Source organism: Callithrix jacchus, chromosome 4 (genome assembly GCF_049354715.1).
Source record: "Callithrix jacchus isolate 240 chromosome 4, calJac240_pri, whole genome shotgun sequence".
Classification (NCBI taxonomy): Eukaryota; Metazoa; Chordata; class Mammalia; order Primates; family Cebidae; genus Callithrix; species Callithrix jacchus.
The window spans coordinates 145,783,568-145,790,764 of NC_133505.1; the positions used below are offsets into that span (position 1 = coordinate 145,783,568).

A 7,197-nucleotide genomic window follows, 5' to 3' on the forward strand; every position below is an offset into this window, starting at 1 on the left:
TTTCCCTCTGCCCAATTCTGGGCTTTCTTAACTTCCTTATGAGTGTTGTTCCTGACAATTACCAGTGAACCTCCTATCTCCAAATCTCCATCAGATTTCCTGGGAAACCCCATCTAAGCCACCTACACACTTCCGCTCCCATTAGTTGAGTTAGCTGGTGCTTACCAGCCTCTTATTATTGTAGTTATTATAATTGTATTAAATATTACATAAACAAATTAAGTGTGCAAGCAGAAAGATGATTTTTGTTTCTATACAAATCAAGAATGATGCTTAGGGAAGACACCACGATGGTAAATTGCTAAGAATAGTTTCTATTTAATTGTCTGTGGCATTTTCTCATAAAGAAAGACTTGGAGTTGGGGCCAGGCACAGTGGCTCATGTCTGTAATCCCAGCACTTTGGGAGGCTGAGGAAGGCGGATCCCCTGAGGTCAGGGGTTCGAGACCAGCCTGGCCAACACGGTGAGACCAAGTCTCTATTAAAAATATAAAAATTAGCCAGGTGTGGTGGTGGCAGGCACCTGTAATTCCAGTTACTTGGGAGGCTGAGGCAGAAAATTGCTTGAACCTGGGAGGCAGAGGTTACAGTGAGCCAAGATCGCACCACTGCACTCCAGCCTGGGTGACAGAGTGAGACTCCATCTCAAAAAAAAAAAAAGAAAGACTTGAAATTGGGAAGAACGATATGGTGTCTCGGTGTTTAATGTATGCTTCCTGTTTGATTGAGGTAGAATTTAGGATGGAATGTAATTTCTTACCTGTAATTATAATTTCTGTTTTTTATTTTTGAGAAATCTATTACTTTTGTAAAAACAAACATGTTTATTGTAAAATCTCAAAATAACTTATCAAATAAAAAATAAAAATTACCTATAATCCCGTAATCCACAGCAACCTCTATTAACATTTCAATGAATATCCTTCTTAACACCATTTATTTAAAATACGAAAAAAGATATACACATACAATGTCAAATAAATGGATATGTTATACATATAAATAGATACACATTACATCCCATATACCTGTATGTATTGCTGTATATCATATAATCAAATATGTCAAAATGCATTGTATATATTACTATATATAGGTATTACATGTTATATAAATATATTTGTATATAAAATGCATCCATTTATTTGACATTAGATGCTTATTGCTTTGTTACATCTTTTGTAGCAAGTCTTGTGTTCTCAACTGTGAATCTCACTTATTTTCCTCTTCTGAAGTCATGAATATAAATGATACAATATGATTAACTTAAGAAAAACCACTCTATTCTCTAGAAACCACATGAGGCAAATTATACTATATTAGTAATAGGATATATTTTTATTACCTAACTACAAGAGAACCATAAAATTATTATTTTTTGGATGTTGTAGTTGTAAATCAGTGGTTTAATCATGAAACAGAAAACGCCAGATAAAGTTAAGATCTCATATTAGCATTAGGTTCATCAGGAGCAAAGGCATGGAAAGCTTTATGAAACTGTTGGTAAAGCAAAAATAAATCAACTTTTCATATAAATAAAATTATCAGGAGAGATTAACCAAATATTAAAAAAAAATTTTCCTTCCAATAAAAATCAAACCAACAAATGTTTATGACTGATCTAATCTATACAAGGCAGTTTTCCTCTAAGTTTCCTTTGTAAATATTCTCAATTGAGTGTGCTTTAAGGACTTTGAATATTTATTCATTTATTTATTTAGAGACAGAGTTTTGCTCTTGTTGCCCTGGCTGGAGTGCAATGGCGTGATCTCGGCTCACCACAACCTTCAACTCCCAGGTTCAATCAATTTTTGTGCCTCAGCCTTCCGAGTAGCTGGGATTACAGGCATGTGCCACCACACTAGGCTAATTTTTTGTATTTTTAGTGCAGACAGGGTTTCTCCATGTTGGTCAGGCTAGTCTTGAACTTCCAACCTCAGGTAATCAGCCCACTTTGGCCACCCAAGGTGCTGGGATTACAGGCTGAGCCACCACTCCTGGCCAGGACTTCGAAGTTTTAACCTGAAAAACATCGAATTGGTTTTTCTTAGTCTTTCTGATATTGGGACTGAAACATGCAGAAGTAGTAGTAGGAAAAGCTAAATGCATGTTGCTTACCATTAGTTGTGCCTTCGAAAGCAAAAAATTTGCACTTGGAAAGGATCATCTCCAAACAACGAAACGTATCAAACTATTAACTACAGCAAAAAGTAACCTGACCTTTGTGCCACTTCTATAACCTTCACTATATTCTTTAACTCCCCATGGTCCTGCCATGAAAATATTTACACTGTGATGCGTTTCATAACCCTTTGTGGTGCTTAGAGCTGTAAGTTATTTGCTTTGTAAAGTCTATTTCCATTTTAATCTATGGCATGCTTTGCTGTTGTCTACATTTCAATTTCCAAGGACTCTTGGCAGTGTCTCTGCAATCTTAAAAACTAAAACGGTGGAAAGTAAAAACAAATGTAAATCTTGGTTGGCTGTAACAATAAGAAGGCAACAAGTTGAAAGAGAAACAGAATGGTCTTAGTTTGAGGTAAAATGCACCTAGTTTGAAGCCTGATTCTGGACATTATTAGCTGAGTAATTAGGGCAAGTTTAATCTCTCTTAGTGTCAGTTTCTTCTTCTGTAAAAAGGGATGCCTTTGGTCAGAGTTAGCATAAGAGACAATGTGTGTCAAAACTGTTATCTGACTGCTGTTTAACAACTGGCAGCTATCATCAAAGACAAACTCTGGATTCTTTATATTTGTTCTTGCTTATTGTTGAAATAATTTAAACAACTAAGAGGAGATCCTCTATTAAGACAAACAATTATTTACAACATGTCATCTTCATCTATAATACCTATTTTCTCCTAGTCTTTAAGTTGTTATTGTTCTGTAAAACCACCACACGAAGAAAGCCTGATGACATCTAGCAATTCGGGTGCTATCAACAAGTGTTACAGCCTGTAAGCATTTAGTGCTTAAAATCTACTTGTCTTTTTTTAATAATTATTTCGATGCAGGTACATAAATGTGATGGGACCAAACATTTTAAACACTATGTAGCTGTAAAAACCTTCTCTAGGAAATAGAATCTTCCTCAGTAGCAGAAACCCAGTAGAACTTAATTTTGTCACTAATCTTATCTCAGGATCTTTCTGTTAACTTGTAATCATTTAAGTAATACACTATCTTTCACTTATAGCTCAGCCTCCAGCACTTCCTCTTTTCCTTGCTCCTCTCCCAGATGTCATGGGGGTCAATGGAGGTTAGGGGTTCAGATCAGCTTACATGATTTCTTTATTGGGAGGGAGAAAGGGACATACAATAAAGACACTTAAGGTATCAACCCAATAAGAAGCCAATAAGCATCTTTAGTCTCTGTGGCCCCAGGATTCACAATACCCATGTTTCCTGGAACAATATTTTAATTTAAAGGCAGAAAGTTATTTATTTTACGAAAGTATTTTTGGGGCATAGGGGAGGGTGGAAATCTCTTCTAATTCAATAAATCAGTTTACTTATTTAAAGTGAATCATTTTCTTTTTTTGTCCATGAGGCATTTTATTTGTGAATATATATATTACATCCCTAGAAAAAGAGTCCCAGGATTTTCCCTCCTGTGTGTTTTTGTCTTGCTTCTTCGTGGTCCATGATGCCAGCTGAGGTTGTCAGTACAATGAAACCAAACTGGTGGGATGGAAGCAGATTATTCTGCCATTTTTCTAGAGCTTTGAGTTGCCCATCAAATCTGGGGCTGATCACGCCATGCTTGTTTAGCCTGCCTGTGAGGTTCACAATAATTTTCCCAGCTCTGTGATCATCAATGATTTCAAATTCACCAACGTAACCACGCTTCATTATCGCAGTGGGAAACCGGAAGATGACTTTGGAGCACGGCCTAATAAGCACCTGGCGTTTGCCTCTTTTTTCGGCATTGTTGTTGCTCTTGAGAGCATCAGCCAGGACATTCATGTGCACTCCTGTGGCGGCGCCGAAAGATGGCGGAAAGAGAAAGTGAATAATTTTCTTTTTTTTTTTTTTCTTTTTTTCTTTTTTGAGACTGAGTCGCCCAGACTGGGGTGCAGGAGCTCAATCTCCGCTCACCGCAACCTCCGCCTCCCAGGTTCAAGCTATTCTTCTGCCTCAGCTCCAAATAGCTGGGACTACAGGTGCATGCCACCACGCCCGGCTTATTTTTGTATTTTTAGTAGAGCCGGGTTTTTGCCATATTGGCCAGGCTGGTCTCGAACTCCTGACCTCAGATGATCCACCTGCCTCGGCCTCCCAAGGTGCTGGGATTACAGGTGTGAGCCACCGTGCCTGGCCTAAAGTGAATCATTTTCAAAGAATTATTTGTGAGGAAAACAGTCATTAAGATAACCATTATTATGTGCAAAGAGAGAAAGAGGAATAGAGAAATGCAGCTACAAAGTCAAAAATAAAATTTCCCTTAAGTTGCTTGAAAACCAAAATGTTTGTTATTTGGTTAGTTCGGCTTAGTGTTTGTTGTTGATGGTTGTATTTGTAGAATTGAGGAACCTTCAAAAACAAAAATTAATAATTGCTTAAATTTCCTACCTTACTCTGCAGGCTGCAACATATTGTGATCTTACAATGTTGGTCTCTCCCACGTAACTCAAGACATGCTCCCTAATTAGCCAGGTCACTTCCAGTGACCAGATGGAGAAGTTGTTACTGTGATTTCGTTGTAAGAGTGCCCATCAGTAATGGTTTTCCACAAATCTAGTATCGGATTTTATTCTCTTTTTTTTTTAATAGAATTTCCCAACTAACTTCTTTCCTCTTCCATTGTTCCTTCCTTTTTTCTTTGCGTCCTCCTTCTCTCTTCCCCCATCCCTTTTACTCATCATTTATTAAATACTTACTATATGTTAGACACTGCTAAATTTGAAGATTAAAAAAAAATTTTCTTGTCTTTAATAGCAGAGAAGCGAATGATGGTGACATTCACTATGAGTAAACAAGCAATTACAATATTGCATGGTGCATGGTCTAATAGAGGGAAACAGAGTACTCTTAGAATTTACAGAAAAGTTGTCCTGTGCAGACCTGGAATGGTGAGAAGTAGGTCAGTTTCATCTTTTGACTCCTCCTTCTGGAAGGAAGTGCAGGATGACTATCTATATAAACTCTGACAGATTAAACAGGACATGTGAGAGTTAACAAGATTAAAGTGATGACATTTCATATTGGGTCACCGAAGATGGGGAAGTGGAGAATAGAACTAGAGGTGGCCTTGGAAGCAAAGGGAAATGGAAGAGAGTGAGAAAAATGGACAGAAGGATGAAAGAAAGAGAAAAGCAAACAATATTCCCACAACATAAATCCTTATGCTGACCAGACTGAGCCTTAGCAAAGTGATTGATTCTCCACACCAGTCAGACCCCAGAACCTATGTGACAGTTTCTTTTTTGTAGTTTCTGTCCCATTGCCTTCATCATTTTGATTAAAAAAGCTTTTGGGACATAAGCATTATTTATTCCATACTCCTTGCTCTGCTCCAGTTAGCTCAAGCAGAGTTGAATTAAAAGGCAAATGCCTGGTGCCTATAATCCTAGTTACTCGGGAGACTGAGGCCCAAGAATCACTTGAACCTGGCAGGTGGAGATTGCAGTGAGCTGAGAATGTGCCACTGCATTCCAGCCTGAGCAACAGAGTCAGACTTTGTCTCGGAAAAAAAAAAAAAAAAAAAAAAAGACAACTGACTTTGGAATAAAAAAGTCATCACTTTATTTTTCTACATCAAGGTACTTTTCTGCCTATTTCCTTTTGTCTTTCTCCTAGTTCTCAGGACCTTCATTGATATACATTCATTTAAGGATTCAACATATTTTTGAATCCCCAAAAGGTTGGGGAATCCCAAGTAATGTTTCAAGATGTATTGAAACAGTAAATGAATGTTTATTAGGTGACTCACACCTGTAATCTCAGCACTTTGGAAGGCTGAGGCAGGTGGAACACTTGAGGTCAGGAGTTTGAGACCACACTGGCCAAAATGGTGAAACCTTGTCTTTACTAAAAATACAAAAATTAGCCAGGCATGGTGGTGTGCGCCTGTAATCCCAGCTACTCGGGAGGCTGAGGCATGAGAATTGCTTTGGCCTGGGAGGTGGAGGTTGCAGTGAGATGAGATTGTACCGCTGCACTCTAGCCTGAGCGATAGAGAGTGACTCTGTCTCAAAAATAATAATAAATAAAATGTATATCAATAAACTCTTCAATCCCTGAAAGTTATCTGAGATGCTAGAAATTTTAAGGCAGCCTGGGGCTTTGAACATATGTATACATTCCTACCATGAAAATAGTTCGGTCAATTTAATTAATTTCACAAATATTTATTAAGCATTTATTATGTGTTTTGTTTGTTTGTCTGATTGTTTTTGCCTAATACCAATACTCATAATACTGTGTGTTAATAACTACTAGATGCTGAGAACAGAAGGCCAAATAACATGATCCCTGCCACTGAGGAACTTATAATACAGTGGAGAAGACAAATGCATGCTATTGAACTTTTCTCTGTGTTGCACTTCCTATCTATGCAGCTCCCCACCCCTGCTTCCAGTTCTGAGTCCTAACTTGGTTTGTTCCTGGTTTGAGGATGTCTGGTTCCCCGCTAAAGGCCTTAGATCCCCTTTCATGTGAACATTTTACAGTAGCTTATGAACTTTCAGACTGCTTCCTATGGAAACCTGTCTTCCCTTGCTTATCTGCAGTAGAAAGATGGAATGCCAATGTTTAACCTCACTGTCAGGGAGGATGTGGGGTTAAGCTCTCCCTTCCCTCAAGGAAAGTGAAGTTTTCAGTTTTTAATTAGTAAACTGATTTCTAAATTATCAAGATCTATTATGAAAGTGTCACAGGCAGAAAAGGCAACATGAAGGAAGATAAGCAATGCCTCTGAGGCACTTCTGCACTTCTTACTTGGCGTCAGCAAGAGAAAATGAGGAATAAGCAAAAGCAGAAACCCCTGATAAACCCATCAGATCTCATGAGACTTATTCACTATCACGAGAACAGCACGGGAAAGACTGGCCCCCAGGATTTAATTACTTCCCACTCACTGCGTCCCTCCCACAACATGATGGAATTCTGGGAGATACAACTCAAATTGAGATTTAGGTGGGGACACACCCATACCATATCAGCCATCCTGCATAATTTTGACTTTTTCTGCTCCCAT

General features: G+C 38.2%; 1 pseudogene; it reads right to left on the minus strand.

Moving 5' to 3' along the window:
- Positions 1-3,578: 3,578 nt before the first annotated feature.
- On the minus strand, positions 3,579-3,965 carry LOC118152707 (small ribosomal subunit protein uS8 pseudogene; annotated as a pseudogene).
- Between the last annotated feature and the right edge of the window lie 3,232 nt (positions 3,966-7,197).